Source organism: Phyllobates terribilis, unplaced genomic scaffold, assembly GCF_046119375.1.
Source record: "Phyllobates terribilis strain yellow unplaced genomic scaffold, ASM4611937v1 Scaffold_414__1_contigs__length_1644244, whole genome shotgun sequence".
Classification (NCBI taxonomy): Eukaryota; Metazoa; Chordata; class Amphibia; order Anura; family Dendrobatidae; genus Phyllobates; species Phyllobates terribilis.
Window position 1 is genome coordinate 1,423,437 of NW_027363174.1, and position 20,087 is coordinate 1,443,523.

At 41.9% G+C, this 20,087-nt stretch overlaps 7 non-coding genes across 7 annotated transcripts; all 7 read right to left on the reverse strand.

Moving 5' to 3' along the window:
- Positions 1–840: 840 nt before the first annotated feature.
- LOC141225886 (U2 spliceosomal RNA) lies at positions 841–1,031 on the reverse strand. The gene has a single exon (XR_012293119.1). It is a non-coding gene; the product is annotated as a U2 spliceosomal RNA (small nuclear RNA).
- A 1,124-nt stretch (positions 1,032–2,155) lies between these two features.
- Positions 2,156–2,346, reverse strand: LOC141225887 (U2 spliceosomal RNA). The gene has a single exon (XR_012293120.1). It is a non-coding gene; the product is annotated as a U2 spliceosomal RNA (small nuclear RNA).
- A 1,122-nt stretch (positions 2,347–3,468) lies between these two features.
- Positions 3,469–3,657, reverse strand: LOC141226277 (U2 spliceosomal RNA). The gene has a single exon (XR_012293489.1). It is a non-coding gene; the product is annotated as a U2 spliceosomal RNA (small nuclear RNA).
- A 6,451-nt stretch (positions 3,658–10,108) lies between these two features.
- Positions 10,109–10,299, reverse strand: LOC141225888 (U2 spliceosomal RNA). Its single transcript, XR_012293121.1, has one exon. It is a non-coding gene; the product is annotated as a U2 spliceosomal RNA (small nuclear RNA).
- Positions 10,300–11,423: 1,124 nt separating this feature from the next.
- On the reverse strand, positions 11,424–11,614 carry LOC141225889 (U2 spliceosomal RNA). The gene has a single exon (XR_012293122.1). It is a non-coding gene; the product is annotated as a U2 spliceosomal RNA (small nuclear RNA).
- Positions 11,615–12,735: 1,121 nt separating this feature from the next.
- On the reverse strand, positions 12,736–12,926 carry LOC141225890 (U2 spliceosomal RNA). The gene has a single exon (XR_012293123.1). It is a non-coding gene; the product is annotated as a U2 spliceosomal RNA (small nuclear RNA).
- Positions 12,927–14,047: 1,121 nt separating this feature from the next.
- LOC141226278 (U2 spliceosomal RNA) lies at positions 14,048–14,236 on the reverse strand. The gene has a single exon (XR_012293490.1). It is a non-coding gene; the product is annotated as a U2 spliceosomal RNA (small nuclear RNA).
- Positions 14,237–20,087: the final 5,851 nt, after the last annotated feature.

Sequence of the window (20,087 nt, forward strand, 5' to 3'; positions counted from 1 at the left end):
AGCTGTCTACCCTTAGCAGGAGGGTTGCTGATTAATTACCTCTCCTGCTGCTGCTGCTGCTGGCTGTCCAGCAGCAGACTGAAGGTGGCTGCTGCTGTGCGCAGGTATATAAAGGCTCAGAGCCTATTATGACACGCGCAGCCAGCGTTCCATTGCCACATTCCGTCTACTGCAGGCGGGATACCTGGATGGCTGAATGTCACTGAGAAGCTCACAGAGACCGCCATAAGCAACAGTTTAAAAGAATGCCACAGACTAATCAACCAAACTTTTTGGGTTGGTTTCTCTTTTATAGTCTGCAGGCATTAAATGAAAGAAGTCAGTGTTCCAGCAGAGGGAGACAACGTTTCAGAAAAGGCATTGTAGCAAACCAAAAAAGAAATTTTAAGCGCAGCAGAGTAACCAGCTCACATACCTGTTAGCTCAGGTGAGTTTAAAAGGCTGCTGTTGATAACAAGGGCATTTGCTAAATAGATGGTGTGTGTGCAACAATATACTGAAAGGTCAATTATATTGTGCAGCTTATCTCACCACCTGTAGTTATTTAGGTTAAAGCTCCAAAATGCTTGCCTAATATGTCTGTTTATCCAAAAGGAAGTATAGAGGGAGAGCTAGATAGATAGCATTGCATTACATTACATTACATGGCAATGCAATGCACAGTTGCTGAAGTTGAACCAAAATGAGCTTGTCATCTGGCTTCTGCAACTTTTAACATGAAAAATCCAATGAGGAGAAGAAAAGCAAAGCCAAAGAGTCCATCCCAAAATCCGACAAACAAGCAAAATGAACAAAAAGCATTGAATTCAATTCTTTCTGATTTTAGAAACTGCATTAAAGAAGGGGTGCACCGGTCCTGGAGATACTGCAATACCAGGTCAATGCGTGGAGTGGACAGAGCAAGCTCTTTTTCCATCTCCCTGTTCTAAAAATCCATTTAATATATGGTCCCCAGATAGGGGACGTATCAGATATTAAACTGATAAGAACAGATACTACACTTGATCTTAGCCAAAAGGCCGAGAAGCGATAACCAGAATTGGTTTCCGACTACGGTGCCACCCATGGATTCTGAAAAGTCCATTTGTGGAGATGGCCACCTGGACTCCCGTTAAGAAGACATGCTGTCAACCTCTAGATCCCTCACATGCCTGCACTTTTCGGCTTGCTGCTGCTGCAATCCACGCGTTTTAGATCTGCATAACTCCACCTCTTTTAGCACAGTACCCTCAACCCCCGGCTGTTCCCACCCGCCTCAACACCGTTGGAAGGGAGGAGAACCAATTAAGGCGGGGGGGGGGGGGGTGGAACGAGCAGCTGTCTACCCTTAGCAGGAGGGTTGCTGATTAATTACCTCTCCTGCTGCTGCTGCTGCTGGCTGTCCAGCAGCAGACTGAAGGTGGCTGCTGCTGTGCGCAGGTATATAAAGGCTCAGAGCCTATTATGACACGCGCAGCCAGCGTTCCATTGCCACATTCCGTCTACTGCAGGCGGGATACCTGGATGGCTGAATGTCACTGAGAAGCTCACAGAGACCGCCATAAGCAACAGTTTAAAAGAATGCCACAGACTAATCAACCAAACTTTTTGGGTTGGTTTCTCTTTTATAGTCTGCAGGCATTAAATGAAAGAAGTCAGTGTTCCAGCAGAGGGAGACAACGTTTCAGAAAAGGCATTGTAGCCAACCAAAAAAGAAATTTTAAGCGCAGCAGAGTAACCAGCTCACATACCTGTTAGCTCAGGTGAGTTTAAAAGGCTGCTGTTGATAACAAGGGCATTTGCTAAATAGATGGTGTGTGTGCAACAATATACTGAAAGGTCAATTATATTGTGCAGCTTATCTCACCACCTGTAGTTATTTAGGTGAAAGCTCCAAAATGCTTGCCTAATATGTCTGTTTATCCAAAAGGAAGTATAGAGGGAGAGCTAGATAGATAGCATTGCATTACATTACATTACATGGCAATGCAATGCACAGTTGCTGAAGTTGAACCAAAATGAGCTTGTCATCTGGCTTCTGCAACTTTTAACATGAAAAATCCAATGAGGAGAAGAAAAGCAAAGCCAAAGAGTCCATTCCAAAATCCGACAAACAAGCAAAATGAACAAAAAGCATTGAATTCAATTCTTTCTGATTTTAGAAACTGCATTAAAGAAGGGGTGCACCGGTCCTGGAGATACTGCAATACCAGGTCAATGCGTGGAGTGGACAGAGCAAGCTCTTTTTCCATCTCCCTGTTCTAAAAATCCATTTAATATATGGTCCCCAGATAGGGGACGTATCAGATATTAAACTGATAAGAACAGATACTACACTTGATCTTAGCCAAAAGGCCGAGAAGCGATAACCAGAATTGGTTTCCGACTACGGTGCCACCCAAGGATTCTGAAAAGTCCATTTGTGGAGATGGCCACCTGGACTCCCGTTAAGAAGACATGCTGTCAACCTCTAGATCCCTCACATGCCTGCACTTTTCGGCTTGCTGCTGCTGCAATCCACGCGTTTTAGATCTGCATAACTCCACCTCTTTTAGCACAGTACCCTCAACCCCCGGCTGTTCCCACCCGCCTCAACACCGTTGGAAGGGAGGAGAACCAATTAAGGCGGGGGGGGGGGGGGGTGGAACGAGCAGCTGTCTACCCTTAGCAGGAGGGTTGCTGATTAATTACCTCTCCTGCTGCTGCTGCTGGCTGTCCAGCAGCAGACTGAAGGTGGCTGCTGCTGTGCGCAGGTATATAAAGGCTCAGAGCCTATTATGACACGCGCAGCCAGCGTTCCATTGCCACATTCCGTCTACTGCAGGCGGGATACCTGGATGGCTGAATGTCACTGAGAAGCTCACAGAGACCGCCATAAGCAACAGTTTAAAAGAATGCCACAGACTAATCAACCAAACTTTTTGGGTTGGTTTCTCTTTTATAGTCTGCAGGCATTAAATGAAAGAAGTCAGTGTTCCAGCAGAGGGAGACAACGTTTCAGAAAAGGCATTGTAGCAAACCAAAAAAGAAATTTTAAGCGCAGCAGAGTAACCAGCTCACATACCTGTTAGCTCAGGTGAGTTTAAAAGGCTGCTGTTGATAACAAGGGCATTTGCTAAATAGATGGTGTGTGTGCAACAATATACTGAAAGGTCAATTATATTGTGCAGCTTATCTCACCACCTGTAGTTATTTAGGTGAAAGCTCCAAAATGCTTGCCTAATATGTCTGTTTATCCAAAAGGAAGTATAGAGGGAGAGCTAGATAGATAGCATTGCATTACATTACATTACATGGCAATGCAATGCACAGTTGCTGAAGTTGAACCAAAATGAGCTTGTCATCTGGCTTCTGCAACTTTTAACATGAAAAATCCAATGAGGAGAAGAAAAGCAAAGCCAAAGAGTCCATCCCAAAATCCGACAAACAAGCAAAATGAACAAAAAGCATTGAATTCAATTCTTTCTGATTTTAGAAACTGCATTAAAGAAGGGGTGCACCGGTCCTGGAGATACTGCAATACCAGGTCAATGCGTGGAGTGGACAGAGCAAGCTCTTTTTCCATCTCCCTGTTCTAAAAATCCATTTAATATATGGTCCCCAGATAGGGGACGTATCAGATATTAAACTGATAAGAACAGATTTTTTTTTTGACTTGGAATGTACCCAAACATAGGTACACCCGTTTATTGGATAAAACTTAATTACAATACATTAGATATGAACATAAAATCATTACATTTTAAAATACATTCGTACATAAATTGATTTCAGTTCAATAAGGCAATAAAATTACATTAAAATACAGACAATGTGTTTAGATTGCTGTGTTCCATTCTTTTACCAGCCATTGTTTTGATAAAATTACATTTCTCTTTTTATCCAATAAATAATACATATACATTTCACTAAAAGCCAACTCTAAAACATTTTTCACAGATAAAACATCGTGTTTAAAAAGAAGGATGTTCCTGGCCTTCCATAGAGCTTCTTTGATGGTACTGATTGTCTTCCATGCGATGATCCTCTTGCTGGCGTTGGGGCACTCCACACGACCAAATAAGACAGTTTCAAAAGTAAGATCCTTAATGTTTGTCATTTTTTGAAGCAAAGGAAATATTGTAGTCCATGTTTGTCGTGCAAAGTGACAAGTCCATAAAACATGTAAAACAGTCTCATCTCCGAGGCATCTTTGTCTTGGACATCTGGCAGTTCTCACGAGTCCTCTTCGGTGTTGGAATGCCCGACATGGAAGACAATCATGCACACAGCTCCAGGCCAGGTCCTTCTGGGAATTAAAAAGATAGGGTTCATTAATAACTTTCCATATGTCAGTACATTTATTATCATTAAAATTCCCAATCTGTACAATTGATTCCTTTTGTTTGAAACCATTTAAAATCATTTTGCTATCTCTTAAGTCTTCTGCACTTTTCCCTTTTAAGTCATACGTGTTTACAATAGTTCCTAAAATCTTATAGCTTTCTGGTGTATTAAGAGCATATGGGGAACTTAAAACTGTTTCAAACCATCCATGACGTTTCATAAAATAACCTGTGTTAAAACGGATAAAATATGACCAATAACTATTTTTCGACAGTGCATTAAAACATAAAACAAAAAATCTTATTAAAACAAAAGCTCTAAAATCGGGGAAATCTTTACCGCCTTTCTCTTTAGGCTTGACCACTAACTCTCTTTTCAATTTCTCCATCTTGGAGCTCCAGAAAAAAGTGAAGCAAGCTTTGATTATTTTCGTAAAGGTATGTGTGGGGGGGGGAACACCAAACTTAAGTACAATAACAAAGGCACAATTACCATTTTTATAACTAGTACCTTCCCTTCCATTGTTAATTTCCTCAACCTCCACATACATAGTTTTTGATTTACCTTTTGTGCCACAAGATCCCAGCTTTCTTTACCTTTGTTTGTTTCGTTAAAAATCACACCTAGAATCTTTACAGAGTCACATTCAGGAACCGGTACATCATTTAAAATCATATTCCCCACATTTAAAATACAGCTTTTATTAAAATTTACTTTAAAACCAGATCCACCACAGAAGTATTCCACTTGCCGTAGTGTTTTCCGGATAGACAGGGCATCTTTACATGTTATGGCTACTTCATCCATATATCCAGTAACTTTTGCTTCTAGCCCTCCCCCACCTGGCAAATGGACGCCTCGGATTTGCTTGTCTCTCCTTAAGACACTGAGTAGGGGTTCAAGGGCACAAATAAATAACAAGGGGGACAGAGGGCAACCTTGTTTTACACCAGAATTTAAAAACACATCACTTGTCTTAAAACCATTTACTAAAACCTTACTAGTGCAACCATGATAAAATGCTTTGAGAGAGCATAAAAAACCTTCTGGTATACCCATTTTAGCTAAAACATTAAAAAGGAATTGGTGTGACACTCTATCAAATGCTTTTTCAAAGTCGAGAGACAGGACCGCCAGCTTATTTCCCCTCGACTTTGTGTCATCTATTACATCTTTGATTAGATTCAAATTTTCCCAAACACTCCTTCCTGGTATGCCACACACTTGGTTTGGGTGGATTATGTTACCTATTACCTTTTTAAGTCTATTTGCACAAATTTTTGCCATTATTTTGTAATCACAATTTAGAAGGGTGATAGGTCTCCAATTTCTTAGTTGCGTTTTGTCTTCCTTTTTGTATATAAGGGAGACCTCACCTTTCTTCCAGGAGTTTGGTAGGGTTTTTGTATTAAAAACCTCACTAAAAACATAAAATAAATCCTCCTGTAAAATATCATAAAAAACCTTATAAAATTCTATGGGTATACCATCAGGCCCCGGTACTTTACCAGACTTAAAGCTTCTTATGGTCTCAGATATCTCATCTTCAGTTAGACTCTGTAATAAAACATCTTGTGAGACAGGGTCTAAAACAGTTGTAATTTCATCCAAAGTACTTTTCATAAAATGGTCATCAACAGATTTTGTGTTAAAAAGCTCGGAATAAAATTCATGCACTTTAGCTAAAATACCCTCTATGTCTTGTTTACCTTCCATTGATTCAATAAAAACACGATTTTTCACCATACATTTAAAAAAATATCGTGAACAGGTTTCATTATTTTCAACATGTTGGACCTTTGCATGGAAAATTAACTCTTTACCTCTCTGTTCCAAGGTATGCTGAATTTCACTTTTTAAGTCACTAATTTGTTTATCTACTTCAATCTCATGGCTCTTCAATTTATATAAGGTCTCCAATCTAGTGTTGAGTTGCCAATAAAATTCTCTTTTCTCTCTAGCTTTCTGGACCCCAACCTTCATAAAAAAATCTCTTATGTTCTTTTTCATCTTTTCCCACCACCTACTTATAGGGATATGGGGGTCTCTTATTCTTTTAAAATGTAAATAAAATTCAGTAAAATCAGATAAAACTTGGGGGTCTTCTAAAAGGGAAATGTTTAACTTCCAGGTACCTTTTCCTTTTTTCTTAAAATCATTACATTTCACATAAAAGGATAAAAGTTTGTGATCAGAAAAAACATTAGATAAAAGCTCACATTTAAAAGGCAATACATTTTTAGAGCAGAAAATAAAATCAATCCTGGAGCTACAATTCACGTTGCTCCAGGTTACCCATTCCTCTGCAGGCAAGTCTTTATTACACTCCTTAAAAACATCTGTTAAATTAAAATCTTGTATGACATTTTTTAACATAAAAGACGTTTTATCATAATTCCTACTTGTGGAGCTTGAGAACCTTTTTTCTCCACCTAAAATGCAGTTAAAATCTCCTGATAAAATAAGAGGGACAGAATCATTAATAAATAAGGGTAACATATTCAACATATCAGCTCTTTCTTGCTTATCTGTGGCTCCATAAAAGTTTAAAAATTGCCATTTAAAACCATCAATAAAAGCTTTTACTAATAAAATTCTACCTGGTAAAACCTCTTGAACAGAGTCAATAAAAACATTCCCTTTAAAAAGAATGGCGACCCCTGCTGACCTGGACCCGTTTGATCCTGACCATACTGAGGGTCCATGTGCCCAATCAGTCTCATATTCTGTATAATTTAAACTGTGTGGGATGCAGCATTCCTGTAAAAAGAAAACTGTAGCTGTTAGAGAGGATAAAAAATCAAAGAGAGCAACTCTTCTGGTCTTAGTTTTCAACCCTCTAGCGTTAAGAGAAAAACCACTAATCCCTGCCATAAGAGAAAAAAAGGAAATTTAGCATTCTTTCAAACTCTTACCTCAGCTGGTTTATATTTCTATTCCAGGAGATGAGGGATCATTGATCGTCAACAGAGAGCCCGTCACGGAGGACTCCTCATCTGTTAGTGTCCCAGACCGTAGACCTCCCAGGATATACTCTTGTTCCATTCTGTCCAACTCTGCTTGGTCGTATTGCCTGCCTCTTTGCTCACGAACCCCCATTTGGACCCCTATCGAGGCACCATCTGGGGGAATCGTATCGAGCACATGCGTCTCAGACGTTGACCACTTATTTTCAGGAGTTTCCAGGATCACTGAGTCAGCCATCTCCATCTCCCCCTCCATTTCTGAAGGGGGTGGGACATTGGCAACCTCCTCACCCTGTAAAGGCACCGTTTGAGGTTTCCCACTTCCATCCGGGGGTTCCGGTGGGGGTACTTCCTTAGGTGCCCTATCCACTCCGTGCAACCTGCGTTTTTTTGGCCCAGACTGTTCGCGCCCTTGAGTATTCCCAGGAGGATTCGAAGGTGAGGATTGGCCTGTAGCACCCACCCTCGGTCCCTCCGCAGGGGTTTCTGTTTGTGGGTTACCACGCCGTTCCCTCTTTTGCTTCGAGTTTCCAACAGTACACCATGGCTCACCATCCTCGGTCGGTATTTCCATACTCTCCCCCTCATTCTCCTCCGCGGGTTTGTCCGAACCAGCCGAGGGTTGGTCAGGGGGTGAGGGCTTTTCTGGTTCAGGGGGTGAAGGTCTCTCTGTTTGCCCAGCTTGAGCTCTCTTTGAGGTATTCCTAAAAGGACAATGAGAAAAAGCATGACCTCTGGAAACACAGTTGCTACAAAAAATTCCAGTTGTACAATTTTCAGTTTTATGGTCTTTGCTCCCACAGGCTACACAAGTAATGTCACAGTTAGAATGGCCGTATTTTTTGCATTTCCTACAGAATGCTGGCATCCCATTAAAAAAGAGGTCACCATTCGTGTTTCCAATTCTAAAACGTGCTGGGGGAAGTCTTATACCCCCCGGACTTGAAGGGTCCTTAATACATGTCACCGTAAATTTCCACTTACACGCCCAAACTCCGCACTCATTCATAACTATTCCATGGCTTACCACTTTGCTGAAATAATTGGATAAAAATGAAATAACATCGCTTTCTTTTGTATAAGGAGAGTAAATTTTAACAATTACAGTTTTTATCACATCTAATTCATGTTCGACAATTTTAACACCTTTAAAGATTGGCTTTCTCTGGTAAATTATATCAGGATCATTCATTTTACGGCAAAAATCTTGGTGGATACCTTTTTCAGTGAATGTGACATCGTATACACCACGCTTCGGGTAGTCTTGGATTGCCAGGATCTCGGATTTCTGGATTGAAAAAAATTTCACAAGAAGATCATCCACAATAAAACGTAAACCTCTGTTATCTTTACCTCCCTCATGGAAGTAAAACCGCACCGTATGCCGTAACCGGGCATAGGTCGGAATTTCACCTGGATCTGAATCCATGGTGAAACAAGGATTTCCGCAACAGGAAAACGGGGATTTCTGCAACCAATAATGGGGGATTTCCGCAACTAAGGAGTCGCTGAACAATCCTAGGACTGTACAGCTGGGATCGCAACCCGTTGCCCAGGGACTAAGCCCACCTCCTTATAGCAGCAAGGGCCTAAGCCCCACTACAAGAGTGGGACCCGAACCCAAGGCCAAGAGGCGGGGTACCCCAGGCACCTTCCAACTACAACCAATGCCAGTAAAACCAACACTAGATCTCAGCCAAAAGGCCGAGAAGCGATAACCAGAATTGGTTTCCGACTACGGTGCCACCCAAGGATTCTGAAAAGTCCATTTGTGGAGATGGCCACCTGGACTCCCGTTAAGAAGACATGCTGTCAACCTCTAGATCCCTCACATGCCTGCACTTTTCGGCTTGCTGCTGCTGCAATCCACGCGTTTTAGATCTGCATAACTCCACCTCTTTTAGCACAGTACCCTCAACCCCCGGCTGTTCCCACCCGCCTCAACACCGTTGGAAGGGAGGAGAACCAATTAAGGCGGGGGGGGGGGTGGAACGAGCAGCTGTCTACCCTTAGCAGGAGGGTTGCTGATTAATTACCTCTCCTGCTGCTGCTGCTGCTGGCTGTCCAGCAGCAGACTGAAGGTGGCTGCTGCTGTGCGCAGGTATATAAAGGCTCAGAGCCTATTATGACACGCGCAGCCAGCGTTCCATTGCCACATTCCGTCTACTGCAGGCGGGATACCTGGATGGCTGAATGTCACTGAGAAGCTCACAGAGACCGCCATAAGCAACAGTTTAAAAGAATGCCACAGACTAATCAACCAAACTTTTTGGGTTGGTTTCTCTTTTATAGTCTGCAGGCATTAAATGAAAGAAGTCAGTGTTCCAGCAGAGGGAGACAACGTTTCAGAAAAGGCATTGTAGCAAACCAAAAAAGAAATTTTAAGCGCAGCAGAGTAACCAGCTCACATACCTGTTAGCTCAGGTGAGTTTAAAAGGCTGCTGTTGATAACAAGGGCATTTGCTAAATAGATGGTGTGTGTGCAACAATATACTGAAAGGTCAATTATATTGTGCAGCTTATCTCACCACCTGTAGTTATTTAGGTTAAAGCTCCAAAATGCTTGCCTAATATGTCTGTTTATCCAAAAGGAAGTATAGAGGGAGAGCTAGATAGATAGCATTGCAGTACATTACATTACATGGCAATGCAATGCACAGTTGCTGAAGTTGAACCAAAATGAGCTTGTCATCTGGCTTCTGCAACTTTTAACATGAAAAATCCAATGAGGAGAAGAAAAGCAAAGCCAAAGAGTCCATCCCAAAATCCGACAAACAAGCAAAATGAACAAAAAGCATTGAATTCAATTCTTTCTGATTTTAGAAACTGCATTAAAGAAGGGGTGCACCGGTCCTGGAGATACTGCAATACCAGGTCAATGCGTGGAGTGGACAGAGCAAGCTCTTTTTCCATCTCCCTGTTCTAAAAATCCATTTAATATATGGTCCCCAGATAGGGGACGTATCAGATATTAAACTGATAAGAACAGATACTACACTTGATCTTAGCCAAAAGGCCGAGAAGCGATAACCAGAATTGGTTTCCGACTACGGTGCCACCCATGGATTCTGAAAAGTCCATTTGTGGAGATGGCCACCTGGACTCCCGTTAAGAAGACATGCTGTCAACCTCTAGATCCCTCACATGCCTGCACTTTTCGGCTTGCTGCTGCTGCAATCCACGCGTTTTAGATCTGCATAACTCCACCTCTTTTAGCACAGTACCCTCAACCCCCGGCTGTTCCCACCCGCCTCAACACCGTTGGAAGGGAGGAGAACCAATTAAGGCGGGGGGGGGGGGGGTGGAACGAGCAGCTGTCTACCCTTAGCAGGAGGGTTGCTGATTAATTACCTCTCCTGCTGCTGCTGCTGCTGGCTGTCCAGCAGCAGACTGAAGGTGGCTGCTGCTGTGCGCAGGTATATAAAGGCTCAGAGCCTATTATGACACGTGCAGCCAGCGTTCCATTGCCACATTCCGTCTACTGCAGGCGGGATACCTGGATGGCTGAATGTCACTGAGAAGCTCACAGAGACCGCCATAAGCAACAGTTTAAAAGAATGCCACAGACTAATCAACCAAACTTTTTGGGTTGGTTTCTCTTTTATAGTCTGCAGGCATTAAATGAAAGAAGTCAGTGTTCCAGCAGAGGGAGACAACGTTTCAGAAAAGGCATTGTAGCAAACCAAAAAAGAAATTTTAAGCGCAGCAGAGTAACCAGCTCTCATACCTGTTAGCTCAGGTGAGTTTAAAAGGCTGCTGTTGATAACAAGGGCATTTGCTAAATAGATGGTGTGTGTGCAACAATATACTGAAAGGTCAATTATATTGTGCAGCTTATCTCACCACCTGTAGTTATTTAGGTGAAAGCTCCAAAATGCTTGCCTAATATGTCTGTTTATCCAAAAGGAAGTATAGAGGGAGAGCTAGATAGATAGCATTGCATTACATTACATTACATGGCAATGCAATGCACAGTTGCTGAAGTTGAACCAAAATGAGCTTGTCATCTGGCTTCTGCAACTTTTAACATGAAAAATCCAATGAGGAGAAGAAAAGCAAAGCCAAAGAGTCCATCCCAAAATCCGACAAACAAGCAAAATGAACAAAAAGCATTGAATTCAATTCTTTCTGATTTTAGAAACTGCATTAAAGAAGGGGTGCACCGGTCCTGGAGATACTGCAATACCAGGTCAATGCGTGGAGTGGACAGAGCAAGCTCTTTTTCCATCTCCCTGTTCTAAAAATCCATTTAATATATGGTCCCCAGATAGGGGACGTATCAGATATTAAACTGATAAGAACAGATACTACACTTGATCTTAGCCAAAAGGCCGAGAAGCGATAACCAGAATTGGTTTCCAACTACGGTGCCACCCAAGGATTCTGAAAAGTCCATTTGTGGAGATGGCCACCTGGACTCCCGTTAAGAAGACATGCTGTCAACCTCTAGATCCCTCACATGCCTGCACTTTTCGGCTTGCTGCTGCTGCAATCCACGCGTTTTAGATCTGCATAACTCCACCTCTTTTAGCACAGTACCCTCAACCCCCGGCTGTTCCCACCCGCCTCAACACCGTTGGAAGGGAGGAGAACCAATTAAGGCGGGGGGGGGGGTGGAACGAGCAGCTGTCTACCCTTAGCAGGAGGGTTGCTGATTAATTACCTCTCCTGCTGCTGCTGCTGCTGGCTGTCCAGCAGCAGACTGAAGGTGGCTGCTGCTGTGCGCAGGTATATAAAGGCTCAGAGCCTATTATGACACGCGCAGCCAGCGTTCCATTGCCACATTCCGTCTACTGCAGGCGGGATACCTGGATGGCTGAATGTCACTGAGAAGCTCACAGAGACCGCCATAAGCAACAGTTTAAAAGAATGCCACAGACTAATCAACCAAACTTTTTGGGTTGGTTTCTCTTTTATAGTCTGCAGGCATTAAATGAAAGAAGTCAGTGTTCCAGCAGAGGGAGACAACGTTTCAGAAAAGGCATTGTAGCCAACCAAAAAAGAAATTTTAAGCGCAGCAGAGTAACCAGCTCACATACCTGTTAGCTCAGGTGAGTTTAAAAGGCTGCTGTTGATAACAAGGGCATTTGCTAAATAGATGGTGTGTGTGCAACAATATACTGAAAGGTCAATTATATTGTGCAGCTTATCTCACCACCTGTAGTTATTTAGGTGAAAGCTCCAAAATGCTTGCCTAATATGTCTGTTTATCCAAAAGGAAGTATAGAGGGAGAGCTAGATAGATAGCATTGCATTACATTACATTACATGGCAATGCAATGCACAGTTGCTGAAGTTGAACCAAAATGAGCTTGTCATCTGGCTTCTGCAACTTTTAACATGAAAAATCCAATGAGGAGAAGAAAAGCAAAGCCAAAGAGTCCATTCCAAAATCCGACAAACAAGCAAAATGAACAAAAAGCATTGAATTCAATTCTTTCTGATTTTAGAAACTGCATTAAAGAAGGGGTGCACCGGTCCTGGAGATACTGCAATACCAGGTCAATGCGTGGAGTGGACAGAGCAAGCTCTTTTTCCATCTCCCTGTTCTAAAAATCCATTTAATATATGGTCCCCAGATAGGGGACGTATCAGATATTAAACTGATAAGAACAGATACTACACTTGATCTTAGCCAAAAGGCCGAGAAGCGATAACCAGAATTGGTTTCCGACTACGGTGCCACCCAAGGATTCTGAAAAGTCCATTTGTGGAGATGGCCACCTGGACTCCCGTTAAGAAGACATGCTGTCAACCTCTAGATCCCTCACATGCCTGCACTTTTCGGCTTGCTGCTGCTGCAATCCACGCGTTTTAGATCTGCATAACTCCACCTCTTTTAGCACAGTACCCTCAACCCCCGGCTGTTCCCACCCGCCTCAACACCGTTGGAAGGGAGGAGAACCAATTAAGGCGGGGGGGGGGGGGGTGGAACGAGCAGCTGTCTACCCTTAGCAGGAGGGTTGCTGATTAATTACCTCTCCTGCTGCTGCTGCTGGCTGTCCAGCAGCAGACTGAAGGTGGCTGCTGCTGTGCGCAGGTATATAAAGGCTCAGAGCCTATTATGACACGCGCAGCCAGCGTTCCATTGCCACATTCCGTCTACTGCAGGCGGGATACCTGGATGGCTGAATGTCACTGAGAAGCTCACAGAGACCGCCATAAGCAACAGTTTAAAAGAATGCCACAGACTAATCAACCAAACTTTTTGGGTTGGTTTCTCTTTTATAGTCTGCAGGCATTAAATGAAAGAAGTCAGTGTTCCAGCAGAGGGAGACAACGTTTCAGAAAAGGCATTGTAGCAAACCAAAAAAGAAATTTTAAGCGCAGCAGAGTAACCAGCTCACATACCTGTTAGCTCAGGTGAGTTTAAAAGGCTGCTGTTGATAACAAGGGCATTTGCTAAATAGATGGTGTGTGTGCAACAATATACTGAAAGGTCAATTATATTGTGCAGCTTATCTCACCACCTGTAGTTATTTAGGTGAAAGCTCCAAAATGCTTGCCTAATATGTCTGTTTATCCAAAAGGAAGTATAGAGGGAGAGCTAGATAGATAGCATTGCATTACATTACATTACATGGCAATGCAATGCACAGTTGCTGAAGTTGAACCAAAATGAGCTTGTCATCTGGCTTCTGCAACTTTTAACATGAAAAATCCAATGAGGAGAAGAAAAGCAAAGCCAAAGAGTCCATCCCAAAATCCGACAAACAAGCAAAATGAACAAAAAGCATTGAATTCAATTCTTTCTGATTTTAGAAACTGCATTAAAGAAGGGGTGCACCGGTCCTGGAGATACTGCAATACCAGGTCAATGCGTGGAGTGGACAGAGCAAGCTCTTTTTCCATCTCCCTGTTCTAAAAATCCATTTAATATATGGTCCCCAGATAGGGGACGTATCAGATATTAAACTGATAAGAACAGATTTTTTTTTTGACTTGGAATGTACCCAAACATAGGTACACCCGTTTATTGGATAAAACTTAATTACAATACATTAGATATGAACATAAAATCATTACATTTTAAAATACATTCGTACATAAATTGATTTCAGTTCAATAAGGCAATAAAATTACATTAAAATACAGACAATGTGTTTAGATTGCTGTGTTCCATTCTTTTACCAGCCATTGTTTTGATAAAATTACATTTCTCTTTTTATCCAATAAATAATACATATACATTTCACTAAAAGCCAACTCTAAAACATTTTTCACAGATAAAACATCGTGTTTAAAAAGAAGGATGTTCCTGGCCTTCCATAGAGCTTCTTTGATGGTACTGATTGTCTTCCATGCGATGATCCTCTTGCTGGCGTTGGGGCACTCCACACGACCAAATAAGACAGTTTCAAAAGTAAGATCCTTAATGTTTGTCATTTTTTGAAGCAAAGGAAATATTGTAGTCCATGTTTGTCGTGCAAAGTGACAAGTCCATAAAACATGTAAAACAGTCTCATCTCCGAGGCATCTTTGTCTTGGACATCTGGCAGTTCTCACGAGTCCTCTTCGGTGTTGGAATGCCCGACATGGAAGACAATCATGCACACAGCTCCAGGCCAGGTCCTTCTGGGAATTAAAAAGATAGGGTTCATTAATAACTTTCCATATGTCAGTACATTTATTATCATTAAAATTCCCAATCTGTACAATTGATTCCTTTTGTTTGAAACCATTTAAAATCATTTTGCTATCTCTTAAGTCTTCTGCACTTTTCCCTTTTAAGTCATACGTGTTTACAATAGTTCCTAAAATCTTATAGCTTTCTGGTGTATTAAGAGCATATGGGGAACTTAAAACTGTTTCAAACCATCCATGACGTTTCATAAAATAACCTGTGTTAAAACGGATAAAATATGACCAATAACTATTTTTCGACAGTGCATTAAAACATAAAACAAAAAATCTTATTAAAACAAAAGCTCTAAAATCGGGGAAATCTTTACCGCCTTTCTCTTTAGGCTTGACCACTAACTCTCTTTTCAATTTCTCCATCTTGGAGCTCCAGAAAAAAGTGAAGCAAGCTTTGATTATTTTCGTAAAGGTATGTGTGGGGGGGGGAACACCAAACTTAAGTACAATAACAAAGGCACAATTACCATTTTTATAACTAGTACCTTCCCTTCCATTGTTAATTTCCTCAACCTCCACATACATAGTTTTTGATTTACCTTTTGTGCCACAAGATCCCAGCTTTCTTTACCTTTGTTTGTTTCGTTAAAAATCACACCTAGAATCTTTACAGAGTCACATTCAGGAACCGGTACATCATTTAAAATCATATTCCCCACATTTAAAATACAGCTTTTATTAAAATTTACTTTAAAACCAGATCCACCACAGAAGTATTCCACTTGCCGTAGTGTTTTCCGGATAGACAGGGCATCTTTACATGTTATGGCTACTTCATCCATATATCCAGTAACTTTTGCTTCTAGCCCTCCCCCACCTGGCAAATGGACGCCTCGGATTTGCTTGTCTCTCCTTAAGACACTGAGTAGGGGTTCAAGGGCACAAATAAATAACAAGGGGGACAGAGGGCAACCTTGTTTTACACCAGAATTTAAAAACACATCACTTGTCTTAAAACCATTTACTAAAACCTTACTAGTGCAACCATGATAAAATGCTTTGAGAGAGCATAAAAAACCTTCTGGTATACCCATTTTAGCTAAAACATTAAAAAGGAATTGGTGTGACACTCTATCAAATGCTTTTTCAAAGTCGAGAGACAGGACCGCCAGCTTATTTCCCCTCGACTTTGTGTCATCTATTACATCTTTGATTAGATTCAAATTTTCCCAAACACTCCTTCCTGGTATGCCACACACTTGGTTTGGGTGGATTATGTTACCTATTACCTTTTTAAGTCTATTTGCACAAATTTTTGCCATTATTTTGTAATCACAATTTAGAAGGGTGATAGGTCTCCAATTTCTTAGTTGCGTTTTGTCTTCCTTTTTGTATATAAGGGAGACCTCACCTTTCTTCCAGGAGTTTGGTAGGGTTTTTGTATTAAAAACCTCACTAAAAACATAAAATAAATCCTCCTGTAAAATATCATAAAAAACCTTATAAAATTCTATGGGTATACCATCAGGCCCCGGTACTTTACCAGACTTAAAGCTTCTTATGGTCTCAGATATCTCATCTTCAGTTAGACTCTGTAATAAAACATCTTGTGAGACAGGGTCTAAAACAGTTGTAATTTCATCCAAAGTACTTTTCATAAAATGGTCATCAACAGATTTTGTGTTAAAAAGCTCGGAATAAAATTCATGCACTTTAGCTAAAATACCCTCTATGTCTTGTTTACCTTCCATTGATTCAATAAAAACACGATTTTTCACCATACATTTAAAAAAATATCGTGAACAGGTTTCATTATTTTCAACATGTTGGACCTTTGCATGGAAAATTAACTCTTTACCTCTCTGTTCCAAGGTATGCTGAATTTCACTTTTTAAGTCACTAATTTGTTTATCTACTTCAATCTCATGGCTCTTCAATTTATATAAGGTCTCCAATCTAGTGTTGAGTTGCCAATAAAATTCTCTTTTCTCTCTAGCTTTCTGGACCCCAACCTTCATAAAAAAATCTCTTATGTTCTTTTTCATCTTTTCCCACCACCTACTTATAGGGATATGGGGGTCTCTTATTCTTTTAAAATGTAAATAAAATTCAGTAAAATCAGATAAAACTTGGGGGTCTTCTAAAAGGGAAATGTTTAACTTCCAGGTACCTTTTCCTTTTTTCTTAAAATCATTACATTTCACATAAAAGGATAAAAGTTTGTGATCAGAAAAAACATTAGATAAAAGCTCACATTTAAAAGGCAATACATTTTTAGAGCAGAAAATAAAATCAATCCTGGAGCTACAATTCACGTTGCTCCAGGTTACCCATTCCTCTGCAGGCAAGTCTTTATTACACTCCTTAAAAACATCTGTTAAATTAAAATCTTGTATGACATTTTTTAACATAAAAGACGTTTTATCATAATTCCTACTTGTGGAGCTTGAGAACCTTTTTTCTCCACCTAAAATGCAGTTAAAATCTCCTGATAAAATAAGAGGGACAGAATCATTAATAAATAAGGGTAACATATTCAACATATCAGCTCTTTCTTGCTTATCTGTGGCTCCATAAAAGTTTAAAAATTGCCATTTAAAACCATCAATAAAAGCTTTTACTAATAAAATTCTACCTGGTAAAACCTCTTGAACAGAGTCAATAAAAACATTCCCTTTAAAAAGAATGGCGACCCCTGCTGACCTGGACCCGTTTGATCCTGACCATACTGAGGGTCCATGTGCCCAATCAGTCTCATATTCTGTATAATTTAAACTGTGTGGGATGCAGCATTCCTGTAAAAAGAAAACTGTAGCTGTTAGAGAGGATAAAAAATCAAAGAGAGCAACTCTTCTGGTCTTAGTTTTCAACCCTCTAGCGTTAAGAGAAAAACCACTAATCCCTGCCATAAGAGAAAAAAAGGAAATTTAGCATTCTTTCAAACTCTTACCTCAGCTGGTTTATATTTCTATTCCAGGAGATGAGGGATCATTGATCGTCAACAGAGAGCCCGTCACGGAGGACTCCTCATCTGTTAGTGTCCCAGACCGTAGACCTCCCAGGATATACTCTTGTTCCATTCTGTCCAACTCTGCTTGGTCGTATTGCCTGCCTCTTTGCTCACGAACCCCCATTTGGACCCCTATCGAGGCACCATCTGGGGGAATCGTATCGAGCACATGCGTCTCAGACGTTGACCACTTATTTTCAGGAGTTTCCAGGATCACTGAGTCAGCCATCTCCATCTCCCCCTCCATTTCTGAAGGGGGTGGGACATTGGCAACCTCCTCACCCTGTAAAGGCACCGTTTGAGGTTTCCCACTTCCATCCGGGGGTTCCGGTGGGGGTACTTCCTTAGGTGCCCTATCCACTCCGTGCAACCTGCGTTTTTTTGGCCCAGACTGTTCGCGCCCTTGAGTATTCCCAGGAGGATTCGAAGGTGAGGATTGGCCTGTAGCACCCACCCTCGGTCCCTCCGCAGGGGTTTCTGTTTGTGGGTTACCACGCCGTTCCCTCTTTTGCTTCGAGTTTCCAACAGTACACCATGGCTCACCATCCTCGGTCGGTATTTCCATACTCTCCCCCTCATTCTCCTCCGCGGGTTTGTCCGAACCAGCCGAGGGTTGGTCAGGGGGTGAGGGCTTTTCTGGTTCAGGGGGTGAAGGTCTCTCTGTTTGCCCAGCTTGAGCTCTCTTTGAGGTATTCCTAAAAGGACAATGAGAAAAAGCATGACCTCTGGAAACACAGTTGCTACAAAAAATTCCAGTTGTACAATTTTCAGTTTTATGGTCTTTGCTCCCACAGGCTACACAAGTAATGTCACAGTTAGAATGGCCGTATTTTTTGCATTTCCTACAGAATGCTGGCATCCCATTAAAAAAGAGGTCACCATTCGTGTTTCCAATTCTAAAACGTGCTGGGGGAAGTCTTATACCCCCCGGACTTGAAGGGTCCTTAATACATGTCACCGTAAATTTCCACTTACACGCCCAAACTCCGCACTCATTCATAACTATTCCATGGCTTACCACTTTGCTGAAATAATTGGATAAAAATGAAATAACATCGCTTTCTTTTGTATAAGGAGAGTAAATTTTAACAATTACAGTTTTTATCACATCTAATTCATGTTCGACAATTTTAACACCTTTAAAGATTGGCTTTCTCTGGTAAATTATATCAGGATCATTCATTTTACGGCAAAAATCTTGGTGGATACCTTTTTCAGTGAATGTGACATCGTATACACCACGCTTCGGGTAGTCTTGGATTGCCAGGATCTCGGATTTCTGGATTGAAAAAAATTTCACAAGAAGATCATCCACAATAAAACGTAAACCTCTGTTATCTTTACCTCCCTCATGGAAGTAAAACCGCACCGTATGCCGTAACCGGGCATAGGTCGGAATTTCACCTGGATCTGAATCCATGGTGAAACAAGGATTTCCGCAACAGGAAAACGGGGATTTCTGCAACCAATAATGGGGGATTTCCGCAACTAAGGAGTCGCTGAACAATCCTAGGACTGTACAGCTGGGATCGCAACCCGTTGCCCAGGGACTAAGCCCACCTCCTTATAGCAGCAAGGGCCTAAGCCCCACTACAAGAGTGGGACCCGAACCCAAGGCCAAGAGGCGGGGTACCCCAGGCACCTTCCAACTACAACCAATGCCAGTAAAACCAACACTAGATCTCAGCCAAAAGGCCGAGAAGCGATAACCAGAATTGGTTTCCGACTACGGTGCCACCCAAGGATTCTGAAAAGTCCATTTGTGGAGATGGCCACCTGGACTCCCGTTAAGAAGACATGCTGTCAACCTCTAGATCCCTCACATGCCTGCACTTTTCGGCTTGCTGCTGCTGCAATCCACGCGTTTTAGATCTGCATAACTCCACCTCTTTTAGCACAGTACCCTCAACCCCCGGCTGTTCCCACCCGCCTCAACACCGTTGGAAGGGAGGAGAACCAATTAAGGCGGGGGGGGGGGGTGGAACGAGCAGCTGTCTACCCTTAGCAGGAGGGTTGCTGATTAATTACCTCTCCTGCTGCTGCTGCTGGCTGTCCAGCAGCAGACTGAAGGTGGCTGCTGCTGTGCGCAGGTATATAAAGGCTCAGAGCCTATTATGACACGCGCAGCCAGCGTTCCATTGCCACATTCCGTCTACTGCAGGCGGGATACCTGGATGGCTGAATGTCACTGAGAAGCTCACAGAGACCGCCATAAGCAACAGTTTAAA